This window comes from Odocoileus virginianus, chromosome 19 (assembly GCF_023699985.2).
Source record: "Odocoileus virginianus isolate 20LAN1187 ecotype Illinois chromosome 19, Ovbor_1.2, whole genome shotgun sequence".
Taxonomy (NCBI): domain Eukaryota; kingdom Metazoa; phylum Chordata; class Mammalia; order Artiodactyla; family Cervidae; genus Odocoileus; species Odocoileus virginianus.
In genome coordinates, this window is record NC_069692.1 from 22,408,086 (window position 1) to 22,434,959 (window position 26,874).

The window sequence follows — 26,874 nt, forward strand, 5'->3', positions numbered from 1 at the left end:
TATTTTTCAGTTGCTAAGTTGTGTCTGACTCTGAGACCCCATGGACTGCAGCACAGCAGGCTCCTCTGTCCTCCACTATCTCCCAGAGTTTGTTCAAATTCATGTCCATAGAGTTGATGATGCTATCTAACCATCTCACTCTCTGCCACTCCTTCTTTTGCCTTCAATCTTTCCCAGCATCAGAGTCTTTTCCAATAAGTCAACTCTGTATCAGGTGACCAAAATATTGGAGCTTCAGCTTCAGCATCATTGCTCTAGACAATTGTCTCTCCATTCCAGTCCATATAAATCTAGGACAGCCATGGCAGGCTAGTACTGAGAAAGAGGAGCCTCTTGTCTTGAGATAAACAATTCTTGGCTAGATGAAGTTGGTGTTCTCTTGTATGGAAGTCTTCTAGTCCTAGTTGTGGTTCCATTTCTTGGGATTATGAAATGAATTATCAACACATAATTTAAATATGATTTCATTTAGTATTTTGTTTAAGGAAGAAAGAAACCCAGTAATCACGCTATACAATCACTTTAAATTTAGCTATTAATTTCTCTTATCCTGTTTCCTCATTTGTAAAATGGGGATTGTTTAACAAATGTTAGCAACTTTAAAAAGTATTGCATACCTACTGTATAACATAGGGAACTCTGCTCAGTACTCTGTAATGACCTATGTGGGAATAGAATCTAAAACAGTGGATATATGTATATGTATAACTGATTCACTTTGCTGCATAGCAGAAACTAACACATTGTAAATGAACTCTACTCCAATAAAAATTAATTAAAAACAAACAAACAACCCACTCCCCACCCAATATTGCACAGATTTCTCAGGGGGAAGTTTCCATATAAATATCTCTTAGTTTAATTTTTTTTTAAAAAAGTACAATGTATCAAAAAGAAAAAAGGCAGAAAAAGTGACTGGTATTTGAAAAACTACAGTCAAAACTTAGTGGGCAGGAAAGGTAATATTATAGATTTTGAACACAGAAGCAGATGCCAATTCACTTATATTTCTCAGAACACTATATTTTGCTGAGGGGGCAGGGTAGGATTCTTGCCAAAATCATTAAAAAGAATGAATCTGAGCAAGCCTTAGAGCAGAACTTTCAGTAAACAGGAATTACCTATAAAGAAAATCAGGAAGCTGAAGTGTTTGCTTTTTTTTTTAATGAAGTTACATCCGGCCATAGAAATGCTGGATAGGAAATAAAGACTGATGCACTCCCAATTGTATATTGCACCAGCTATTATTTCATCAAGGAAAATCTGATTTAGAGAAGGAAAAAAACATGAGAAGGTTTGGTTTCATGAGAAACCAAAGACAACCAATGGCTACAATTAAACATGCTTTTGGAAAAAACTATACAAACAAATCTCCACTCTGTGATTGCAGATTCCTTAGTAATCACCTGCCCTCTCCACCCCCATTCGTATTTCCCTAATACTTCCTTGCAGACTTTTGCATATATATATATATATATATATATATATATATATATATATATATATATATCAGAAGACTATAAATTCATCCTAATTTATCCCGTTTTATCCCCTTCCTTTTCTTCCTCCCCCTCCTTATAATTACTAATAATATTAACTGTGCGTTTCCAGGTTTCTGTGATAGGATTCTCCCTTGCTCCGCACTCTTCGGTTTGATCAGAGAAAACAATTTAATCACCCTAACAATTTTCCAATTTATCCTCCCACCTTCAAATGAAAAGACAACAAAAAGGAAAGACAGCCCTTTCTCAAGGCAGGTTCCCATGGTTTTAAGGGAATGGCAGATGCCTTTCTGCAGTAGCGGCTGCAACCTTCTCCAAAGCAGAAATTGCAGCTCACACTCTCCTCTTCTTTCCTTACCTTAACCCACTACCTCAAGTCCACGTAAACCTTAAAAAACACGCACGCACAACTCTTCCAATCTAGCATCCCCTCACACCCTTACACCGCACGCACGCCAGGATGCCCAATGCCACGGGAACGCTCTGCCCACTCGGTGGCCCCACCCATCGCCGCCCCGCCCCCGCTTCAACCACCAATGGTCGCCGCCCGATGCTCCCGAGGGGCTCGTTGATAGGACAGCGGAGCCTGCCACTCTCGCAGGGCCTCCCGCCCTCCCTCACTCCCCGCTGGGGCTGGAGGGGCTGGAGCATCAGCGCGAGTAGCTCGGAGCAGCCGCGGCAGCGGCGGCGCGTCGTTGCAGTTGCGCCATCTGTCAGGAGCGTAGCCGGCGGGGAGGGGGCTGCCGCGGGAGAGGAGGAGGGGTCGCCGCGAGCCGAAGGCCGCCGAGACCCGCCCGCCGACCGGCCGCGGGAGCAGAGGAGAGGCTGCCCTCGGAGCCGCGCGTCCATCACCGCCCGGGCGCGCGGCGCTTCACCCCGCGCACCGAGGGCTTCCCAGGCGCACACAAAGCCGCCGCCCGCGCCTGGGAGGGATCCGGTCGCCGGGCCGGGGACACCCGGCGCCGCCCCCTGGGCACTCTCCGAAGGCCCACCGGCTCCCGGGCCCGCCGAGCAACCACCGGAGCCGCTTCGGCCGCGCCGGAGGAGGCGGGGAGTGGACCATGTGAATGGGCTCCGGAGCCTGAGCGCAGCGCAGGTAAGTGGCCGGGGATGCGCCGCGGGGCCGCGGGGATGCTGCGGAGATGCGGGCCGCGGGCGCCCAGCGCAGCGCCGCCCCCGCCGCGGGGCCCGGCGCTGCAGTCTCTTGGCCATTACCGCCTCTGGGGCTCCCCGCGGGGCTGCCGGGGAGTTGGCCTCGCTTGGAGTCTTCCTGGGGTCTCTCCGGAGGACACCTCTGCGGGCTGCAGCCCCGAGGTAGCCCAGGGTTGGGGGGTCCATTTCCTCAGGGCGTGAATAGGAATTGGCTTGGGGGATGGCTAGGCTGGCCCTGACTCCGCCTCCGCCCTCTTTTCGGGGCCCCCCGCGGGGACCCGGGCTGTGTGTGTTGTTTTAATGTCAGGGATGATGTAATCACTTAATAATTGATGCCCCGTGCTGCTTCCCTCCCCACCCCACTCCACCCCTGCCCCACTCCTCCACCTCTCGGCCTCCTCCTCCTGTGGCCGTCGCCTTCCCCATCGCATCCTCCAGTTTATTTCTGGCACCTCCCTTGCACTTCCCCCATCCTCCCCTCCACTCTTCCTGTGCCACCACCCACCCTTCCCCAGTCCCCAGTGCTGGAGCCTCAGCTCCTCTTCCTCTGACCCCTCCACCCCTCCAGCTCCCTCAGGGTCCTTTCTCCTTCCTTCTCAGCTCGCTGGATTTCCTCTCTACTTCCCTAGATCGCTGACTGTTTTTGTTTGGTCGCCTCCCCTCTCTTATCTCTGCGGCCACAGGCGGAGGGGACTGAGCCAGAAAGAGGCCACCAAGCTTGGGCCCCGGCGGAGATTTGCTGGGACTGAGTGAGAAGAGGGATAATAAAATCACCCTTCTTGCCCCTCCTCCCACCAATAAATCACACAGACTCGCCCGGGGTGTGTGTGTGTGTGTGTGACACAAAGAGCCCTTTCAGTGCACAGAGAGGAGACTCACAAAGTGCCCAAGGATGGGCGCGATGCTTCTTGTTTCTTTTCCCTGGGGCTTCCCTTTTGCTCAGATAAAGCAGTTGATCCTCTCTCTGAGAGTCTTTCCTGCCACATTTACCAAAAAATAAAAGGCCCCAGATGCAGGGTGGCAGGTGCTGGCGTTTTGCTGTATTCATGGACCGGTAGTGTTGACTGGCGCCTGCAGTACTTCTTAGATTTAAGGGAGAATTGATCTCAGCTGTCTCAAGAGTTGCTTTACTCTCAGGGTAGCACCCTCCCCTGCCCAGTTTTAACTCCCTTTCATGGTAGGGGGTAGGATACGTGGGTGTGGGAGAGGAAGAATTTTGTTTCCCAAAGAGAGTTATATTGATGTTTGCTGGGAGTGAGGCAGCCTAACTTGCTTCTGTCAAGTCTAAGGAGGACTGAAGTCATTTGAAATGAAGTCTTGTCCGCCCAGTGATTGTTGTTTCACCCTTGTATTTAAACAAGCTCCTGGGGACATTGCTAACACAGCATTAAGTTGGTATTTGGAAGACCACTGGGCACTGTGTCTCTCTTCCCTGCTTCAGGGTAGCCTTCAGACGCCCACATCCTTCCTCTCACTACCAAGCCACTGCCATACTTTCCACGCTTTGTGCTCTTTCTCCCAAGTCCCTGCCCCTCTGCCCCTGGGGTCCTGTGCTTTCAGACCGAGGGACTGTCAGATTTTTGGAGGAAGTGGTTTTGTTAACTGTCTCAGGTGCTGGAGGCACTTAGCTATGAGCGAAGGATGTAGAGAATCTTTTGCCTGATCTCTTAAACCATCTGCTTGATGTTCCTCTTGAAAAGGAAATGTAAATGTAAATCTGGGGGCTTAATGTTCCATTCTGTAAGCCAGTTACTGTTACATGCTTCATCAATAATGTCAAAACTTAGGTCGAACCCATTGATTCCTAAGAGCATGGCTCTTTGACTGTTACAAGTAATAGAACCGTCTCAAGTTCTTCAAGAATTTTATTAGAGAAGAATTGTTAGGGTTCATTAAACATTTACTTCTGCACTTTCTAAGGACATTCATCTTGGAACTTTTTATATTTAAAAAAAAGCAAAAGGGTTATTGAGGGTAGTGTTAAAAACAAAACAAAACAAAGCGTTGTTTTATACCAAACCCAGGAAGGAAAGTCAGTGCACAATAAGCTCACACTCTGTTGACCGAGTTCGAGAGTGATGAGGTTGAATGTGAACAAATGCATGTTCTGCTTTCTGTACTTTTATTCTCTGCTTTCTCCTGGGTCTGAAATCTCCTAACCCCATTTGATTTGCTTGGGTTCTGTTCAACCTAAGGCCCAGCTCAAAAGTCTTCTACTCTGGGATGCTTTCTCCTCCTTTCCCCTTCAAGCAAATCACCATGCCTCCAATTTTGTTTTCACACTTCAGCAGCTGGCATTATGGTTGGCACGTGTCTATTTCCATCATTAGTTTATCAACACATTGAAAGAAGGAACCTGGTCTTGTTTCAACAAATGTGTTAGGTCTTTGGTATGTGCTAAGCACCTGGCTTAATTAGCCTAATATTAGCAGCTATAACAAATAGCCCTGCAAAAATATAATGACTCAAAAGTAATAGATGTTTATTATTCCTCATGTAATAGTTCAAAATGGGTATTTCTGATCAGTGGGTGACTTTCCTCCATGCAGTGATTCTGGGCTCCAAATTCCACCATGCCTTGGTGCTCCACTGTAATCTGCTTTCAGCTGGCAGAAGCACAAAAGAGAGAGCAGAAGGGATGCACCCACTTTTTAATTGCCTTGGCCTGGAAATGACACCCATCACTTCTGCTTATATCCCTTACTTGAGGGCTAAATGGCCACGTTAAACTCGCAAGGGATCCTGGGAAATAGTTATCATATGACCAGAAAAAAAGTCAAGAAGATATGTATTTGGGGACAGCAACTTTGCTATATGCCACAACTCAGGTGGTGCAAGTGGGAAAGAATCTGCCTGCCATTGCAGAAGACGCAAGAGATTGAACCTGGTTTCAAACCCTGGGTCGGGAAGATCCCCTGGAGAAGGAAATGGCAACCCACTCCAGTATTCTTGCCAGGAAAATTCCTCGAACAGAGGAGCCTGGTGGGCTACAGTCCAAGGGTCACAAAAAGTCAAGAGCACGTACACATACACACACAACTTTGCCATATGGTGCTGCTCAACAAGGCACAGTCATTGCCTTCAAGGACTTTGTAGCTTGATGAGAATTAAATGGAAACCTAGAGCCTTTACCCATTATTGCTTTCATTCTTTTGATTTTACAAGTTCAGACCTTCACATTTTAAACATGTTTCCAAAGACCTTGGTTTTTTGTCGATTCTAGTAGCCATTTCCCACCCAGTTATTCCCTGTAATACAGTGATCTGATGGCTACGGTACTGACTTTGATGCGGCTCTCCAGTACCACCTTTGTTGGCCTAGATTGTTATCTGCTGATTTTTATAGACTTCCTGAATGGCCAGGAGAGTCTCTAGAAATCACAGTCCTACCTACTCTAATTGGAAGAGGAAATGAAAGAGACTCTAGAGGAGAAATTTCTTGCCCCAGGCCATGTTCATGGGAAGGGAGCCTCATCTGCCCAGCTCTTCAGTCCTGACAGGGTCCCCTCCAACCCACAGATGTCTTGAGTGGGTGGGTGACTGTGAGCCCTGCATCTTCCATGGGGTTAAGTGAGTTCCCGGAGCCAGGTGAATCACTAGTGTTTTGGATAGCCCCTGTTCTCCACAGGCCTCCCCAGGAGCAATTCTGTCCCTACTAGTCATCAGACTTAGTAATGCACATACTTTTGCTATGTTGCGGTTTAGTCACTAAATTGTGTCCGACTCTTTGGGACCCCATGGACTGTAGCCCACCAGGCTCCTCTCTCCATGGTATTTCCCAGGCAAGAATACTAGAGTGGGTTGCTATTTCCTTCTCCAGTTTTTTTTCCCCTCCGTGTGTATGCTATAAACAGTTCATTATATTCATCAGTTCTGTAAATGTTAGCCCGATATCTTATTGTGTGCAAGGCACTGGAAGATAGGATTGTGAAAATGAATACTTGTGCTGTCCTTGCTGTTTAGGAGCTTAGTCTGCTAGAGGAGATAAAAATAATACATAATAGCTAGTTTTATTGAGCATTTACTATATGCCAAGCACTGTTTAAGCTCTAATCTTAATAATGGTATGAACAGCTGAAACTAATATAATATCATAAATCAACTGTTGCTGCTGTTGTTGTTTAGTCGCTAAGTTGTGTCCAACTGTCTTTCGACCCCCTGGATTGTAGCCTGCCAGGCTCCTCTGTCCATGAGATTTTCCAGGCAAGAATACTGGAGAAGGTTGCTATTTCCTACTCCAGGGGATCTTCCCAAACCAGGGAGTGAGCCTGTGTCTCCTGCTTTGGCAGGCAGATTCTTTATTACTGAGCCACCTGGAAGCCTATCTATAAAACTTCAGGGTTGTTGTTTTTTTATTTAAGGAAAAAAAAAAACAATAATGATATGAAGTAGTTTTGCTTATAATCTCCATTTTACATATGGAAAGTTAAGCAAAGGAGGTTAAATAACTGACTCAAAATCATACACAGCTGGTAAGCAGTAGAGTCAGGATTCAGGTCCAGTTAGTCTGGTCTCAAAGCCTTTGCTCTTAGCCACGAGGCAATATGCAAGATAATACATATGGACATAATGATGATATTGATTAAAATGTGTTACTGTGCCATAACGGAGGGTGGCATAAATACTTTGGAAATGGATTCTTTTGGTTGTTGGGAAGCATAACTTTATGTTTAAATAAAAAATAAAATGTCGATTCCTATTGCCATTCTCTCCATTTTAGACCCTCATGCTAACCTAGGAAATTAAAAAAAAAAAAATCTAAAAATGGGTAAGCAAAGCATGTTGATTCTGGAACTACTTTTACTTAGCGTGACTCTCTTATTTTAGGAGGGATCCTTCTGTGGCCCACAGATAGGCCTGTAAGAGTGTGTGAATCGTCCTACATATTTACTCATCAAGCAACATTCATTCATTGTATCTACCATTTGCCAGACGTTGAGCTAGATGCCTCAGGGACAAAGAGTTGTAATCCTGCCTAAGAAACTGCCTGAGGAAGGCTCTGACCACAGTGATAACTGCCATGATTCTGGGTCTACAAGGCAGCATGAACTCCAGAGGGAGGTGGGAAATTGGGGTGGCCAGGCAGAGAAAGCCAGAGGAGGAACTGGCCATTTGAGTGCTGTGTGAAGGCCACTGGCCTGGAAGGAGAAGCGAGGATGCAGGCACCCAGACTTTAGGAAAGTGAAAGTGAAAGTCAATCAGTCATGTCCGACTCTTTGCAACCCCAAGAAATTCTCCAGGCCAGAATACTGTAATGGGTAGCCTTTCCCTTCTCCAGGGGATCTTCCCAACCCAGGGATCGAACTCAGGTCTCCCACATTGCAGGGAGATTCTTTACCAACTGAGCTATCAGGGAAGCCCAACTTTTTAGGTAACTGCAAGTAATTTAGGGTGGGTGGGGATGGTAGAGGGAGATGAGACTGGTGGAAAAATTGAGAACGTTCTTAAAAGTACTTTGTCCAGAAATGCTGTTTAAGAGTTGCAAGTAGAGATGCCGCTTTGGTCTGATTTGTTTTATGAAGATCTGTTTGGCCACAGTGTGGGCTGTTGACCAGAGAGTGGTCAACATCTATGCAGCTAAAGTCGTTATGGAAGCTCAGATGAGTCATAGATGGAGTGCTGCACAGAAGTGGGGATGGAACAAGAGAGACAGGATAAGAGAGGGTGAGACAGTACCTTGTGGGGCTGCGAGAGGCAGCAGAGGGGTTCTTGAGAGTAGGTGGAGAAAGACCTGTGGACAAGCAGTGCAGTAAGAACAGGGAGCAGGTGTTTTAGTGATGACTTGTATCATGCACACTTTGGACTTTCAGGTCAAGGTATCTTGTAGGCAGTTGAATAGATGGGTCTGGATTGAGGAGTAGGATATAAATCAGATATAAATCTATTAGCATATTACAAAATACTGGGAGCTGTGGATACGGACAGTATCAGTGAGGAAGAATGTGTTGAATGGAAGAACAAATAAGGCTGAGAGCAAGCCGGGGGGAGCAGAGGCCCCCAGGCCCGGATAAGAGAGGTGCAGCCAGAGGATTGGGCTGGCTGAGGACGGAGGGGGCCCTGCTTCTCAGGAGGGGAGGGCTGTGCCCCGGAGGTTAAGCAGGATTGAGAATGAAAAGTGCAGTTGGGTTTTGTATCCAGCTAGAGCAGTGTGACCACAGAAATCTAAAACTCTGCTGCTCCCCAGACCAAGGTAGAAACATGTTAGCAAACCCCAGAGAACATAGAACGGTAAGGGACTTAGAGATCATGTGGTCCAGCTTGTCCATTTCACTTGTGAGGGAAAATGCGAACCCAGAGTGGCTGGCTGGCTTGTCCAAGATGGCGAAGTCATCAGTTTTAGCCAGGCTTCAACCCTTTCAGCCCAGGTAAGGGGTGTGTGCAGCCCCTTCCAGCTGGGCCCAGTTCCCTAATCTGTTTGTGCCTCCCTTTCTTCACCTTTAAAATGAGTTCCTACTTCAGAGGCTTATTGGGAGGGGTCAATGAGTTGATCCATGTAAAACACTAAGAATAGTATCCCACACATAGAAAAGCAATGCGTATGCAGCTGTTAATACATATATAGATGTATATATCTATGCATCTATACATACACATATGTATATCTGTACATACACATAACTCATGTACGTCTAACTCATATGCCCCTTAGAGAAGGGATGAAAATGTATTGTGTACAGAAAAGGAGATTTTGAACATTTTAGAAAGATTTGAGTGATTGTCAGTTCTGAGTCAAGAATTATTGGAAAACATAGGAAATTAATTGAAATAGTATGATGGGAAAATGGCATTTTTAGTAAGTCTTCTTAAGAAATGCAAAGCCTTTCTATTGTTGAGAATAGAAAACATAAAAGTGCTTTGAAGTTAGCCCTATAAAAGAATGTCTTTGTTTTAGTCAGATAACCAGAATTTTACCCTATCTACAATGTGTGGTGTGTCCCTTGAGTTTGACTGTAGAAGTCACCGTGACTTTCTGAAGGTAGAATAAACTCCAGAGTAGGAAAAAAACCCCGTGAGTTATGAATTTCATGCACTTGGTTCCTATGAAAAAAGGGTGATTTGGGTTATTTAGAGAAATATAATTTTTTTTCCAATGATTCTAGTTGAGCAGATCTAATTTTTAGCTACTAAAACACATGAGAAGCCTGAACAGTATTATCCAAATGGACTTGGGTGACATGGAGTTCAGACAGCTTCCGAATAAGTGGCACTCTGGACTTGATTAGAGCACAGTAATCCTGGAAGGGTATAAATTGAATGGATTTATGGTCTAATAAAAACGTGGGAAGAAAAGATAATGCTTACTGACTCATGAAACTTTAACAGCGTTTGTAAGACTCTGAGTTGTAATGTTTGGATGAGAGTGTTTTCCCATCTGTCTTGGCCTGCTTTCTGAATGACCCGCGTCGTGCCTCGCTCAGGGCGTGAAACAGATTCAGGAGATCTCGGGTGCAGAGGTCGTCATTACTTGTTCTGCCCTGTCCCCCCGTGTCCTCAGACAGCACCCATTGGTTTGAGCAAATGTGTATTGAGCACCCATGTAAGTTTGAGGGAGGGAAAAATAAGGTGTGGGAAAGTTTTAGCCCATTGCTAATTTCAATTCAGAAGGCCTTTTCTGAGAACTGTGTTTTTCTGATCTGTATTCCTATCTCTGTGGTAGTATAAAGAAGCACACAGCCCCCCCCCCCCCCCCACCCCTCCCTAAATACATGAGAATAATAATCATACTTCCCTTTATTATTGAATCCCAGAGGCCTGAAATGCTTTACATACAGTAATTTACTTAGTCATCACAACTAGACGAAGCGGGTATTACCCCCTTTGGTCAAATGGGAAGATTGAGGCTCAGAAAAGTAATTTGCCCATTGTCACACAGCTAATTACTAGAGAAGCCAGGTCTGTCTGGCTCCTAAATTCACACCTGGCTTTTGCTCCAAAACTGTTCCTTGTTCCCTGTGTACTTTCAAACCTTTTTCAAAGCTTTTGCCTTGCAGTTACTTCTGCATTAGGTTTTGGGGGATAGGAAAAGTACCTTTGCCCTCAGGGAAGCCCCGCTTCTTCTGATGACTTCATGAAGACTTACCTTCCAGGAAGCCCCTGTTGGTCCTATTTTGGGGCTCTGTGGTACTTGGTTACCACCTCGTCTGCACCCTTATCACCGCCTGACTTCTAAAGCAGAATGGGTCAGCTGGGTTGGACAGTAGGAAGATACTGGCCTTTTTTCCTGACTTGGGAGCTCTTTGGAAGTCAAAACTGTTTTATTCGTGGTTGACTTGCCAGCTCAACACCCAGCACGATTTCATGATGTGCTGTTGTTATTCCCATTTAACAGATAGGGAAACTGAGGCCTGGAGGTGTGGTGATTTGGTCAGGATCACACAACTAGTAAGCAGAGCTGGTCTCTGAACCCAGGCAGTCAGTCTGATCCAGAACCAATGCTCTTAATGCTGAATTTGTTCCATCTCTCCAACGAGTGCTCACCACCTCCTAGCCCAGTACTTCACAGCTCATACACAGTAAAGATAGGCCCTCTTCTTTCTTCCATCCACCCTGGCAGGGAGACAAACAGGAAACGTCAACCCAGGGCTTATCTCATGATAAGGAAAGGGCTTTGGGGCCATGGTTGCATAACTGTTCTCTGAGGGTCTTAGAGAATGCATAGTCCCAGGCCCGATTCTGGCTCAGTAGGTATGGGGTGAGCAGGGTTAACCCTGACATCTTTTCTATATGTGGGAATGGCCCTGAGGATGGAACCCATCAGGGAGGCAGCTTCTGAAAGACGAGGAACGAAGAAGCAGAGTGACTCTGAGCCACAGTGGTGGGAGCTGGCTGCTGAAGGGGTAGAAAATCATCCATCAGAGGCAGAGGGAAGTGAGCCCAGGGGAGGCTGGAGATCAGAAATCTGCCACAGAAAGATCTCTCACCTCGTGTTTTTAAGATTTCTAAGTACCTGCTCCTTTTGAATGTGCTGGTGGGATTTCATCTGATGCAGTCAAACACTTTCATTTTCTTCAGAGCTTCCATCTTTGAGGTACCCAAAAATAGTAGGCTTTTCATGGAGTTGTATAAGGATTCCATCTGCTTTATACTGAAAAGTAGGGCTTTAATGGAAAATTAAAAATGAGTCAGATCGCCTTTCCCACAACAAAGCTCAGGGCGCTTTTCCCAACCTTTTCTTCTTCTAATCCCCAGAAAAAGTTACTGAATCTATATTTCTGTGAAATTCCGCCCAATTTAAATTCTACTGAAAAGGCAAATAAACACCAGTGAGTTCCTTCATTGCCACACATTGTAGTATCTATTTGGAAGTAATAACAATTTTAAATGTTGTCACGTGTAAAATTTAATTTTTATTTCAGTTTCAATTTTATTCCAGAAATCGTGTGATATGTTGCGTATGCACGCAAGGATATTTGAAAAACACTAATTTATGTTAAAGGTTTCTCTTGTTTGCTCTCAGAGTTTGGAGGGGTTCACCTTTTTCTTGTCTAGTTTATTGTCTGACCTCCTAGAAATATAAACAGCACCTCATCATTTTCAGATACAGGGCCTGAGCTGTCACACTCTGTCTTTCTGTATCTTTTATCACCATTTCCTGCTTGAAAACACCAGTTCTGTGGCTTTATTTTGTGAGCACCTTTGCCCGATTGATATTCTCTTGATATGTCCTTCACTCTTTCCTGTGGTTTGCAAATGATTCCAGCTGCTTCATCCTGTGCTTTCTAGTTGAGGAATCCAAGGAGCAGAGAATTTCTGTGACTTGCCCACAGTCAGTACATCCAGTTCCTCCTTTAGTTTAGACTAGAATCCAGGTCTCCCGGAAATCTGTATATGTGGGTCCCATCTTCTCAACAGACCATGGCCTGGTATGATGGGGGTATTTGGTCCCCCTGTAGCTTGTAGCACACTGTCATTCATAGTGTAGATAGATGCTCAGCAGATAGACTCTGTCTATTTAGATAGACTCTGGGGGCAGGGCACTGGAATCTGTAGCTAGTTTCCTGGCCATCTCCTGGCATCTTTTTGGACTTTGAGCTTCTGTAGTCTCTGATGGCATCAGGTTCACTCTCTGTGGACCCATGTGACTTAGGTTTGGGACTATGCTATACTGTTTTAGGACCCACCATTGTCTTCTGAGAACAGTGTGTGTTTAAAGCTCTTTTGTCCGTAATCTTTAGCTTTTTGTTAAAAATTTAGGGTGGTCAGCAAAACAGTTCCTTCCTTGCCCCCTGTCATCAGGTTTTCATCAACAGGATTTTCACTAAAAAAAATAGGATGTTACCAGCCAGTGCCCAGTGACGTCCAAGACCAGGGAAAAATGCAGAATGTTTCAAAATCTGGAGGAAACTGGAAAAATATGACAGTGAGTGATGGAAGAGGAAAGAGTGGCCTGAGAGTCTGTGGGGCCCAGGGGAAGGGGAGGAGGTAGGCTCACTACTGTGCCCCTGCCCAAGCAAACCTGGGCTTCTCAGAGCGGCACTGGGCAGGGTTCCTCGGCTGCATGAAAGCCACGAGGGCTACGCGGGTGCCATCTCCCCATGCATTCATTTTGTTCACTTGGCATAGCTGAAGAATCTCTTTAGCTGGGAAGGAGGGTTCCATCTTAGACTTTAGGTCCTACAGAGTAATGATTTAACACTGCATCCCAACCACAGCCTCTGTATATCCTTCAAAAGAGTGATTGACAGTAAGTCTTACAAAATGTTTTCCGTGGTTGCGGGGAGTGATTGCTTGAGTCATTTCTGTAACATAAGACACAACAGCGCAACAGGCGATGTTTGTCAGCCCCGCATTAAGAGTCTTCTCAGCTCCCTGTGAAAAGTACTCTGTGATTCCTCATTAATGGCCTCCCCTGCCTAGCCCTCACCTGGAGGCCAGCTTTAATGTATCCGAGGGAGAGCCTTGAAAGCACATTCTGTGTATATGGACCAGTGCTGCAGCAAAGAGGGGAAGGGGCGGACCTCATGCTTCACTGTTGTTTGAAGTGCCATTATGGTCTTTGGAAAGAGGTAGTGAACTTTTTTTCCTTCCTTCGCCATGCGCTGTCTATGATTTCAGAGCTTTTCTTGCCCGCCTCTCCACCGCCACAACCACCACCTTAAATGTCGGAGATCACACACCACTAACAAAATGCACTTTCCCCCTGGCGAGCCTGTAATGTCACCACTTCATGTGTTTATCCAGTTTGTTCATGTTTAGTCACTCTGGTACATGTCAGTGTCAATATTGTCTATTTTCAGTAGCAAGCTTCTAGAAGGCTGAAAGCACACCTCATTTAATTTGTGCCATGAAACACTACACAGAAATGTGCATTTATTAAGTGCTTGTTGATTTTGAGTCTATGCTTCAAGTCTGGTAGGTCTTACAAGTGTTCTCAGTACTTCTGGAATGAGATGCATCTTGAGTAAATTTTCTTCTTGCAGATAACACATCACATCCAATGCCTCCGTAGATCCTCAGCATCCTGTGTTAGAATCCAGATTTTGGTTGCACGTAATGTTTTAGGTTCCATCTTTTATTTTACCCTCTTGGGTGAAGATGCAATGATCCCAGCTTCTAATTCTGTTAGCAGGTTAGGGCCAAAGCACAGAGAGTATGCCCTTCTTTTCATGGAAGTGTGGTTGACCATATTATTCTCAGTGTTATTATTTCAACAGATTCTTGATTTCAAACTGCTGAGAGTTGGAGGTAGTTCTCTAGGGGGCTGAGAACTGCTCAGTGAAGGCTGATGAGGTGTGATTTAAAAACCTGCAAGGACTACAGTGTCAGGAGAAGAACCACATACCTCTGTGGGTGTCAGTAGCTCCTGGGAGGTTGTGGTCACTTTACGCATGCCTGTGTCCTTAGTCACTTTGGTTGTGTCCGACTCTTTGTGACCCCATGGGCTGTAGCCCGCCAGGCTTCTCTGTCCATGGGATTCTCCAGGCAAGAATACTGGAGTGGGTTGTCAATCCCTCCTCCAGGGGACCTTCCCGACCCAGGGATCAAACCTGTGTCTCCTGCGTTGCAGGTGGATTCTTTACTGCTGAGCCACCAGGGAACTGTGGTGTTGGAGAAGACTCTTGAGAGTCCCTTGGACTGCAAAGAGATCAAACCAGCCAGTCCTAAAGGAAATCAATCCTAAATATTCATTGGAAGGACTGATGCTGAAACTGAAGCTCCACTACTTTGCGAAGACCCAACTCATTAGAAAAGATTCTGATAATGGGAAAGATTGAAGGCAGGAGGAGAAGGGGATGACAGAGGACAAGATGGTTGGATGGCATCACTGACTTAATGGACATAAGTTTGAACAAGCTCCGGGAGATGGTGAAGGACAGGGAAGCCTGGCATGCTGCAGTCCATGGGGTCGCAGAGGGTCGAACACGAGTGAGTGACTGAACACCAGCAGGGACCCCCCCCCCCACCACCTCCGGTCAATTTAGACCTGAGTGTAATGCAGGGAGGATTGGTGCTTGAAAAACTGCAGCCCCAAACACACTCTGATGGGACCTCAGCCCACCTATACCATAGGGAGAAGAGTCCAGTGTAGCAAAGTATTATGAGTGTCCCATTTACAGTGGCCCAAGGAGAGGCCCAGTGCCCTCCCTTGATCTCACATCCCTGCTTGTGACAGAGGTCATTTCCAGGGGTGAAAGACCCCATCCTCCACCCCCATAGCAAGGCACCCATGCGCCTGAGATACAGAACGGCCACTGTAGGAGGAACCTTGCTTGTGCTGCCCTGAGCCAGAACATGCAGAAATGATCCGCTAGAGAGGACCATTAAGCAGAGAAGGAGCCCTTGTATTAATTTCCTGTGGCTGCCATAACAAATGACCAGGTACCAGGTGACTTAAAACAGTAGAACCTTTCCTCTCACAGTTCTGGGGGCCAGAGGTCTTGAAATTAAGGTGTCAGAAAGGTTGGTTCTTTATGGAGACTCCGAGGAAGACTCTGAGTCCCACGCCTCTTTCCTAGCTTCCTGTGGCTGCCAGCAATCCTTGACTTTCTTTGGCTTGTAGACCCATTAGTACACTTTGTACCCTCATCTTCACATAGCTTCTCCTCTCTGTGTCTTTATGTGGCCTTTTCTTGTAAATAGGAAACTTTTCCCTGGTTTAGGTTCCACCCTAATCCAGGACGATCTCATCTAGAGATTACCTTAATTACATCTCAAAGACCCCTTTCCCATATAAGGTCATGTTTCCAGGTTTCAGGTGGACGTGTTTGGAGGCCACCATTCAACCCACCATAGCCCTCAAAGGGACAATTATTAGCAGTAACCTGGGAGGAGAAAGAAAGATAAGAAAGGTATTGCAAGTTTGAATGCCTACAAAAGAATAGGCACAGTATTCTTTACGTGATTTTAAACTATTGCTCTGAGATGGGTGAAGCTAACAGTGAAATTTTTTATGTGAAAAGAAGTTCAAAAGCATGGAGTGTCCTGGAAAACTTTTCAGTAAAATTGAAGGCTGAGCCATCATCCGAGGTTGGAAGATTTGGAGATGGAAGGGAGACTTGGAGAATACAGAAAAAAACCTAACAGAAAAATATAGGATAATATGTTAATAGATTAAAAAGTATTTCAGAGAAGTAGGGAAACCCCTTTGGAATTTGTGTTTTTAATGGGTCCTTTTAGCCCAGTTTTATGACTTTGCTTAGTAGTATTTGTCACTTGGGAGTGGAAAATCTGACCTTGGGTTGACCTAGAGTTGAGAGTTGGTTTGAATAGTCAAATGAGGAGGATGCTCGAAGAGATTAAAGAAAGCATCAGTTGAATTAGCTGCAAGGGCTTCCCAGGTGGTGCTAAGGGTAAAGAATCTGCCTGCCAAAGAAGGTGATGCAGAAGACATGGATTAGATCTCTGGGTCGGGAAGATCCCCTGCAATAGGAAATAGCAACCTGCTCAGTATTCTTGCCTGGAAAATTTCATGGACAAAGGAGCCTGGAGAGCTATGATCCATGGGGTTGCAAAGAGTTAGACGTGACTGAGCACCCAGAGAAGGTAATGGCTGGATTGGGGAGTCAGCTGGAACTGGGATGATGGATAAGGCAAGGAAGGGTCCAGGGTTTTAGGAATGGGTGAACATAGTGGATATGGAGGAGATGCAAGGGCCTTTTCACCCTGGAAGAAGAAACCTAGGAGGTGGAGAGTTCTGAATGATGTTGAACCAGGTGGCTTCCTGTTGAATGGATCTATTCAACAGTAGAACAGAGAGTAAGGACAATAATTCTTATAGAAAGAATTCAAGAAAATGAAAGTCATAGTCCCCTTTTGGCCCTTGCTTCAAATTATGTATAAATGGTGTCTCTAGAGAAATGGCATGTCAGTCCGTTGCACTTTTAACAAATCCTGGATGAGTGTTCTGGGACCCCTGAGACCTTGCATTATGACCAGCCGGCTTGGTGGGGATAATATTTTGAACTAGTATTCAATTTACTTTCCCTTCCTTTTAATTCTTGTTGCCCTGGGAGTCTCCCCCATTGAGCCGAAGGATTCCATTACTTCAGGGGGAGGACAGAGAATGGCCTAAGACAAAGAAGACATTGTTCAGTTTCTGACTTCCAAAACAGGACCTTGAAGCTTGTTTCAGCGACCAGAGTTAGCCCAGGCCTTCATTTAAGAGAGGCAAGCTTTGTTAGCAGAAAATGATTTGTGGATTCCGAGGAGCCGTTCTCAGAAGACATGGCGTGTATTGTACAGAGAGCCTACCAGCAGGAGGAAATGCTTTCCTGGGTTGGAGGATGGAGGTGGCAGAGGTTTGGAGGAGACGCGATGTCCCCCACTCCAGGAGAACCTGCAGGGAGAGAGCACGTGTACCCTGCAACCCTACCTGGAACTCTGGAAGAAAGCCACGATGGACTGGACCCTGCCCTGGGGCACATTTAAGCAGAAACAGCCCTGAGCTGATATCCCTTCCCCCCGTTTCCCAAAGCTTATACATGGCGTAGGAGAAATCCCAACAATCGTTGGACCGCTGTGGAGGTGCTGTGAGAGTTGGGCGGGGTGTCCCAGGGTCAGGATGAAGAGGTCACAGAGTAAACTGGGTCAGTCCCACTGCTGAGGACTGGCTGGGATTGGAGCAGCAGATTTCCACCAATCCCGTTAGCAGAACCAGGCCAGCATGCAGAACAAAGGGATGAGACATCCCAGGGAGGCCAGTAAGGGCTTGGAGGCAGGGCCGAGACCAGGTCCTCACCCCATCATGTGGGGCTCTGTAATCAGCCCCTCAGGGAAGGGGGAGAGGGAAGGAACACAGCCCTGAGAGACAGTCTGAGATGAGCTCAATTTGACTAATTGCCCTGAAGGAGCGAAATTTTTAAATCTGAAGAGCAAGTTGTCTTGCAGTAGCAAGATGTTTTTGTTTTTTTTTTTTCCTATGGTAAGCAGAAATGCAGTGGTCACGATCAATTTGAAATCAACTATGAAAAATGTGCACAGCTGGGTAGTAATTATAAATTTCAAACCTTGCATATTGCATTTGAGCTGTCTTTTAACAGGATGATGGTGGTGATGATGGTGACAATGGTGATGGTGGCAAATTTGCCTAGTTGTATTCATGTAGTATACTTTTCCCTTTGTGTCAATTGTGGCTTAATCTACCTGTACTTGATTCATTCTGGGCAAGAAGTGGAAAGATCTGTGCTCTCGAGGACAATCAGAGTTGTCCACTGGATATTCCAAAGTTTAGTGAAGATTTGGACTTTCCATGGTTTAACTAGTGGCACTTCTTCTCAGGGTCCTTGGTTGCCATGGAGTCAGGTCAGTGAAAAGTATCAGAATTTCAGGCCTTTCTCTCATGAACTCGGCTGTGATGCTGGAGACTAGAAGATCATTTTTACTGGGTGTGATCCTTCATATCTTAAAGGTATCAAGGTGAATACTGGAAATTACACTCTCTGACTGACTATAATGGGAGAAGCTCTTCATTTTTATTCAATCCTCATGTACTAAATAAAGCATGAGTTTATAAAGGGATTCATTTCCAAGTATAATTCATAAGTAGTTATCAGAACACTCAAATGAGATGGGGGGGACCAGTTAGCTCTTTTTAAATACATTTTAATCTCTCTTTGACATTCATAAGAGGATGATGCTGCATTTAAGAAGATGTTTTAAAACCTGCTGTTTCTTGAAATGCCTAGTAATTTTGGAAGGGAAAGCTTTAGTCTTGCTTTAAAAAGCATATGTTTGGTGGGGCGGAGTGAGGTGGGAAGTTGCCTGTTAAGATGCTGCTTATGTATTTTCCTACTTGAAAATTATGGTGACATATAAATACATCTCACATTTCCCTCCTCTGTCAGGCCTAGCCTAGGGAGGAAGAGATGGGGAACTATAACCACTTTTTGATAGGAGTCACTAAAATAGTTTAAATTATGGAACTTAAAAAAATGTTGATTAACTGAAACCATTTTCACAATATTTTTGACCTATAAAATAGTTCCCTTCAAAATCTCAAAATAGAATTTTTAAAAATTACAAACACGTCCCAGATGTTAGAGAAAAAAAAACCTTTTATACCGTTTATATAAACAGCAAAAAGAACATAAGACAGTAACTGTTCTTGGTACATGGGGCTTCCCAGGTGGCACAGTGGTAAAGAATATGCTTGCCAATGCAGGAGACATGGGTTCAATCCCTGGGTCAGAAAGATTTCCTGGAGGAGGGCATGCAATATCCTTTAAGTTGTGTTTTATAGTTAATATTTGAAACTGTTGCTATCTTCAATTGGCATTTACATATACATAATATTTTTAACAGAAAATAGCATTTTCTACAGATGCACGTAAGCTCAGAGCAAATTCTGCTAAATGGAGGCTTTTCTCAGAATAGCATTTCCCCCCCATGCTGAAATGTGTACATATTTTAGCCCAAATATTTTCACAAGTCTTTTATCTCCATTCAGGATTCTTATCATTGATAAATATTTGTTATAAGGCAAAACTCATGAAAATAAATTCCTCTATGGTACTTTTAAATGCTTTATCACATTTAGATGACACAAAATTATAGATCATTCCTAATTTAACTCTGTTGTAGTACAGAATATAAATATAATATAAATATATACATGTAAATGTATCTGATTAAAACCAGGAACATCATCAAAATATTGCCACAAGTTTAGATGCTCCAAAACATCCGTAACCCTATTTTAGAATTAAAACTTGGACACTGAATTCTCTAATGTGGTTAGTGCCCTCCTTTGCTCTTGTTGGGATAAATTTTAACATCTTCCTATTTGTAAGCCTTGTTTTCAGTAACTGCACTTGGTTAAACACTTTTTAAAATCTGAAATGTTTTGGCACTTCATTCCTTACGTTGAGCAAAGATTTCCAACTGTTTCAGAACAGAACACACCCCAACTTCACAGCATTCATCCACATACCATCAAACACACTTAGGTTGATTTAGAGAATCATTTCTCAAACATTTCTAAAGCCTAGTTGATGGTGACAGGCAGCAAAATAGAAGATATGTACTTACAATGCCGCAGTGTTTTTTGTATTCACAAAAACACTTGATCACAAAAATTTCATAGTTCAGTTTCTGTTTGCAAGAGAATCTGTAGACATAGCATTTGCAGTCTGTTAGGATATAGCCACTTGTTGAATGCAGTTATGAATTAGGTGTATGCCATACCCACTTCAAATAACTTTCTGCCCATAGGTTTCTTGATTTAGTAAGGACAGTTGTTTATAGCATCACAAAATTTGTATTCTGCAAAAACAACATCTTGTGTTAAACTTTTGACCAATTAACAGTTGTATTCACACTAGCATGAGATATTCCACCTGTGACAGAATGAACTTTCACAAGCTTTATTTTGATCCCAGGAAATAGATGGGGGGAAAAAATAAAACCATAATTGAAATTAATGGATTTTTTCTGTTTAAAACACCTGTTAATGCTAACTTACAACTGGAATCATTTGTATGGTTTTTCTTCTGCTAATGAAACCAACAAATTATAAAGGTATCACTTCACTTTTCCAATGTGCACACACACAAAAAAAAACTGAACTCAAAAATAAGCAGAATCAACATAGAATAGCAGTCATTTGATCCAAAGGAAAAGTCATGCTTCCTAGAGTGCTATCAGTGAGCCTTCCATAGCTGTCTGTGTTAAATTGTCATCCTTGGGCACAGTCTTATTACAATAACTGTTATGTTGACATTTGAGGTAGTTGCTGATGCTTCCTTAGCATCAGTATATTGTATTAGTATATACAGACTTACAGAGTGAATAATATCAGTGAGGCTCCCATGCTAGATAATACCAGAGAACATTTTGTGCGAGCTCACATTCATCATCAACTTTCTTAAAAAAGCAAAAATTTGGTAATTTTTCATTTAATTTTTTTTTTTTTTCCTTTTTCAGCCCATTGTTGCTGAAGGGGATATTGCAAAGTAAAATAGAATAACAATCAATAAATGACAAAAACACTGTCATAAGCACATTCACATCATTTTTGTAAAGGTCTGTTTCCTGTAAATATTTCACATACACCTAACCTGTAATTTTCTGTTTCCCATGGACACTTCTGACCGGTGTTTTGTGCGTCTCTGGCCGCAGCATGGGTTAGCACAGCTGGTCAGTGCATCCGGTGTGTGGAGGGGTCTGCCAGGGGAGAATGCAAGGAGTTAGCTGCCCTAGCTGCTTATGTCTAAGTGCTCTTTATTTTATTGGTGAGCATCCTACCTGTTTTCCTTGAAAGAGAGGTGTTTACTGCAGCCAAGACTGGAAAAGGACAGGAAAACAGATGGCCTGTCATTGGTTACCGTTCCGACTTAATCACATGCTAGGATGAAAATTCTCTTCCCCATGCAATTGTCTCATCACTGGTAGGCAAGACCATGGCCGAAGCTGGAAGAGCAGAGTGGAGACTGCGTGCTCAGTCACATCTGATTCTTTGCAACCCCATGGATTACAGCCTGCCAGGCTCTTCTGTCCATGGGATTTTCCAGGCAAGAATACTGGAGGGAGTTGCCATTTCCTAGTTCAGGGTATCTTCCTGACCCAAGGATCAAACCTGCATCTCTTGGGTCTCCTGCATTGGCAGGTTGATTCTTTACCACTGCGCCACCAAAGTGGAAGGTACCAAACCCAATCTTGGTGCCTTTTAATGCAACTCTTAATAACAGTCCTTGGTTTAAACAAATGAAACAGCTGGACAAAGCTTCATCTGAGGGGCTGTAGGGGCAATGGTATAATCTAGTGCTTTCACAGATAAGCCAGGGCCTAAGGTCACCTGGGCTTCCTGGTGGTTCATTCAGTAAAGAGTCTGCCTGCAATGCAGAAGACCACCTACAATGCAGGAGACCTGGGTTCGATCCCTGGGTCGGGAAGATCCCCTGGAGAAGAAATGGCAACCCACTCCAGTATTTTTGCCTGGGAAATCCCACGAACAGAGGAGCCTGGTAGGCTGTAGTCCACGGGGTCGCAAAGAGTTGGACACGATTGAGTGACTAAACCACCTCAAGTCTCCCTAGTCAGAGATCACATTTGTCTGTCTGTTTCATACTGTCCTCTTTTGGCCAGACTGTTCTGATAAGCCTGCCACTCTGCCCTCCTATATTGCTAGCTTCCAATCCCACTGCTGAGTGAGCTTTTATAAAAGTCCTTGTGAGAACGCATTCCTGGGTAACACCCCTCAGTATTGTCCTCTTGAGCTGGAATAGTTGAACTCTTCACCGTGGCCCAGGGAGCCTCTTAAGCATCCACCCACCCAGCTGGCCCTGTAGATTTTAAGCTTCCAGGTGCCACGTACCTTGCCTGTCTATTCTCTGCCAGGGTGGTTCATGAGAGCCACTCAATACGCTTTCTCGAAGGAGTGAATATGATTTGAGTCAAAAAGAAAACAGAGGAAGTGTCTTGCTAATCCATGGGGATAAGGAATGCAAGCCTAAATCTCTATGACCTAAATATTATTTCTATCTCTGATAACAGAGTTGGACAGCAGAATGTAACAGACTACATCCTTCTCCTTCTCCACCATCAGCGTGTTTTGATGCCTACAAACCATTCTGATTCTCAGTCTCCCATCTGCCCCCACCCCCACCCCTTCTCCCAACCGAGGGAGAAAAGTGGGAATTTTAGTGCATCTATTGTTTCCTCCAGCATTAGGCCAGAGATTTTGTTTGGCGTATACTTGGTGTATGTGGCAAGGAAAGGTGCTTTTCTGATTGATTTGGGGAAAACGGGGCCACATGATGGTGGTGGTGGAGGAGTACTTTGAAATCACGATTTTTGAGATCTGTGTTCTTACACGACTGCTTTCTGTTGGATCTCTTTTTAAAACATGCTGCCGTTCAGTTTCATCATGAATGCCTTTCCAAGGACAGTAAATGGTTTTACACACTATGACATCGTTTCCATGGCAACTAATGTATTTTAGCAAAGAGAGAGACTCTGCTAGAAGTAGGCTAAAAAGGACAAATACAGAAATGGCACAGTGTAAAATGTGGGACAATGTGTGTTGTAGTAAAGATTTTTTTTCTGACTTCTTGTTTAGGAAAACCTGTGGAAGTAGATCCTGGTTTCTTAACTCTTAGTAGTAAAATGTTTACTGTACCCAACATTATCTAGTATTCTGCTGACACAGTTTCTTTATTTAGTATTTGGATTTCTTTTTTTTTTTTTGCTTGCTTGTCTGTTTGCTTTAACATGTTGTTCGTTCCATTAACATACAAACATCTGTCATTTCACCCATTTTTAAATGGTGAAACTTCATCTTCAACTCGAGTTCTCCTGGGGTAGCCACCTCACATCTCTGCTGTCCTTAATGACCGAGCCTCTGTGGAGGGCTGTCTGCACATAGCATCTCTTTAAAAAAAGAATCAAAGGCATTCCAAGCAAGATTTTACCCCACCACTTGCTCCAGTTACTCACCTCTCATCCTCTAAGGTTATTACAATTTAGCTCTTGGATTTTTCAGAAGCTAACATGTAAATATAAGTATGACTGACTGTTAGTCACTCAGTTATGTCTGACTCTTTGCAACCCCATGGACTGTAGCCCACCAGGCTCCTCCATCCATGGGATTTTCCAGGCAAGAACACTGGAGTGGGTTGCCATTTCCTTCTCCAAGGTATCAAACCTTGGTCTTCTGCATTGCAGGCAGACTCTTTATCGTTTGAGCCACAGGGGTTATAAGTATACATTTCAAATAATTCCACAAAACATCAAGCCCCATGTGTGAGCCTTTGTGTAAACCTAGTTTTAAAAAAATAAGGGATTGGGTTATCCTGCTTTGTGTGCCTGAATGTACTTGGATTTTTTGTTATGTGATAACAAAATGCTCTTCAGTAAACCCCAAATGGTGGGCAGATAGCAGTCAGTTTCCTATTTAACAGAAAAAGAAGCCAAGGAAACGCTCTTATGACTTAGAAAGTTAGCAAACCAGTCTCTGGGCTGGATGAGGGATGATACCCTCATTTATTTTTTGTTGGGACCACATGGTGCCTTTAAAAAATTCAAACCAACATTTAAAACTTGAGCACTTTTGTATAAAAACTGAGATTTCCAGCTTCTCTTGAAAAAATAAAAAAGGAGGTCTGGCCAAGCCTGCCTTCCGTCCTGACAGCAGCCTGCCCAGGCAGCATTGCAGCTGTCCCCTTGGAATGGAGTGGGGTTCTCCGCTCACCCCAGCCCTGTCTCACATACTCCATTCATTCCTTGTACCTGCCTGGCTGCTGTGGGTTGTTTAATATGTGAATGTTGCTATACCCTTTCCGTTTGCCCAATCACAAAGCAAATAAATAGCAGAGCTAGGAGCAGAACTTGGTTTCCAAGCCAACTGCTTCCTCCCTGGCTGTGTCCCAAAATCCTGTGTGTTGGAGCGTAATTCGTAGTTAGTGGTGAGAGGGATCATTGAGGAAGCATTCTCTGCGTTGCACCTTACTGCTTGCAATAGAGCCTGGGGTTACCTGTCCTAGGCACATTGTTCATAGTTGGGGGGCCTTCCCCTTCTGTTTCTCTCCGAAGGTCGTATATGCTGTTGGTTGTGATGGGCAAGATGGCAGTGCTCCACAAGTGTTAACAGTGCATAGAAACATAGGCAAGAGGGGGAAAGCTCCCACATCATAACAGCGGTCCCAGAGTTTCTAGATTCTTCATTGAGGTGAGTGAATATTTATATAAAAGAAACAAGAAGGGAGTAGTAGCCCAAAGTGTGTCTGACATTGGCCAAGGCCCATGACGTCTTCGCAGTGTGGGAGGCTCAGGGGTGTCCCCAGCCAGTTCTGCTGTCCTCTCCCAGACTCGCCTTTTCCTTTGAATTCCTTCTGGGTCCCCTTGATTTCGGGGAGCTGAAGACACCCCTGAGGGTGGTGTCCACTTGTCCCCAAGCTCTTCACTGCCCTATGCCCCTCGCCGCTTTGAACACGCACTCATCACTGTGCCCTTTCTCGGGGTGGGTGAGATGGGAGAAGAGTTGCAGGTGCCGCCACCACGAACCTTCTTAGAAGGTCTGTGTGTACAGCAAGACGCAGGAGGAGAATGAGCTTGTCTGAGACTAGAAGGAATAGCCAGAGAGGGGAAAATTTTTTTTTTCCCCCTGGGGAAACGGAGTAATGAGGAATACCCCACACGAAAGGCCTTGTCTGAGCAGGGTCCTGTCGTGGGGCCAGCCCCAGCTGCCCTGCGTGTCTGCGTGCAGGTGTGGAGGCCCCGGCGCCCACTGTGAGAGTGGGCCTGTCCCTGGCCTGCAGGCAGGGAGCCAGGGACTGCCCCCTCGCCAGAGAACATTGAGGCGCTTCTGTGTGCACTCTGTATGTGTCTCAGCTTTCTTTGGAATTGTGGCAGAGTCTGGCCCTGCCTGGTCTTTTTTTGTGCCTTGGATCCTAAGTTAAGAATAACCGAAGGAACACTGCCCCTGTTGACACGCTTGATATGGAAGCTGCTATCAAATGGCCATTTTATCCTTGGTGGCCACTGACATCACACCACGTACAGCTCTGAGTTCTCACTTGAGTTCTGATTGAATAGAGCTGTGATCGTTGGAGCAGAAAGAAGCCATTCAGACGTGAATATGTGCAGACGTGTCTAGTAACGTGCAGATGTTTTCTGGCAGGTCAATAAATATTTTAAGTCTTTTGCAAGTAGTGAAAAGGGTTGAATTGGGAATAGAGGAGATTCTGTGGCAAGAAAAAAGTATACCTCATTTCTCTCTCAATCTTCCATTTCTTAAAATAATCAAACAAAAGCCCAAGCCACAATTTAAATCTTGGCTACATCGTGGCCCTTCCTTACATCGTATCTTATTCAAGACATGATTATGATTCTAATGTAAAAGGAAACACTGAGTAACATTAAAAGTAACAGCCAAATCTTCAGAGTGGATCTTTGTCACTTATTTATAGCTAAAGACATGGGACTAAATTTAAAGAACAGGTCATCTTCTGGGTACGTGAGTGTGTGTGGCATATGGGTGCACCCTGGATTTATAACCCCCTTCCTTCCCCAGCACCCTCCCAGCTCCTACGTGCAGGAGGTGGCGAGTCGGCCTGATTGAGTGCAGTTTCATTTCCTAGGTTTCCGTTGTTCAGTTCTTCATTAGTCACCCTGCTCCTCTCCACCCTTCACACCTCCATCTGCAGAGATGGCACAGGTCTCCTTTGTGTTGCCAGCACGGTACTTATTCACCGCCATTCTGGCCGCAGACAAGCTGGTGTTCCATTGGAGAGGCAGGGACCAGTCCTACCTGAAGTGCTGTCGGCACACAGAGAGGAAATCCAATTCTTCCTAGAAGTGGGGCCAGAGGGAAACAGGAGCGGAAAGGTGGTTCTGTCCTGGGCCCTGAGGGTCCATCAGGAGAGGATGCTGCTTACCCAGCAGAGTAGGTGAGACTGGAATGAGGATCCTTAGTCCAGTGCCAGGAATATGCTGGGGGCTCTGTCTGGTTTTCTGCCCTTTCCTGAGAGAGGCGGGTTGAAAGTATACTGGTGGCTGCAGATGTGTGCCCCTCACTGCCCGACTTCTAAGCTGGTGTACGCTCTCTCACCACCTGGCCTCTGCCTTAGCTTCCCATGTTTCTCCCTCTAGCTTCCCACCATCTGCAGCCACCCCATGCCCTGCGCACTGTCAAGCCTCTTGCCATTCTCAACATGTGGCCACTGTCCCTTTGCCAGGTCAGGGTATTCCTCTGCCGGCACTGTCCTCTCACAGGGTATACAGTAGGTGCCCATGGGAGAGGTCCCCTGGCATCTGAAATAGGAGAGCAGGAGGGGTGGGGTGGGGGT

At 45.0% G+C, this 26,874-nt stretch overlaps 1 protein-coding gene across 6 annotated transcripts in view; it reads left to right on the forward strand.

The window, feature by feature from the left end:
- The first annotated feature begins 2,129 nt into the window (after positions 1 to 2,129).
- The window catches only part of FYN (FYN proto-oncogene, Src family tyrosine kinase), a 213,754-nt gene continuing 189,009 nt past the window's right edge, over positions 2,130 to 26,874 (forward strand). For 4 of the 6 annotated variants that reach the window (XM_070449950.1, XM_070449948.1, XM_020890399.2 and 1 more), the window contains exon 1: positions 2,130 to 2,598. The gene's annotated coding sequence lies outside the window, so the exon portion shown is untranslated. The remainder of the gene's footprint in view (positions 2,599 to 26,874) is intronic. The other 2 variants (XM_020890395.2, XM_020890394.2) reach the window with 1 other exon arrangement.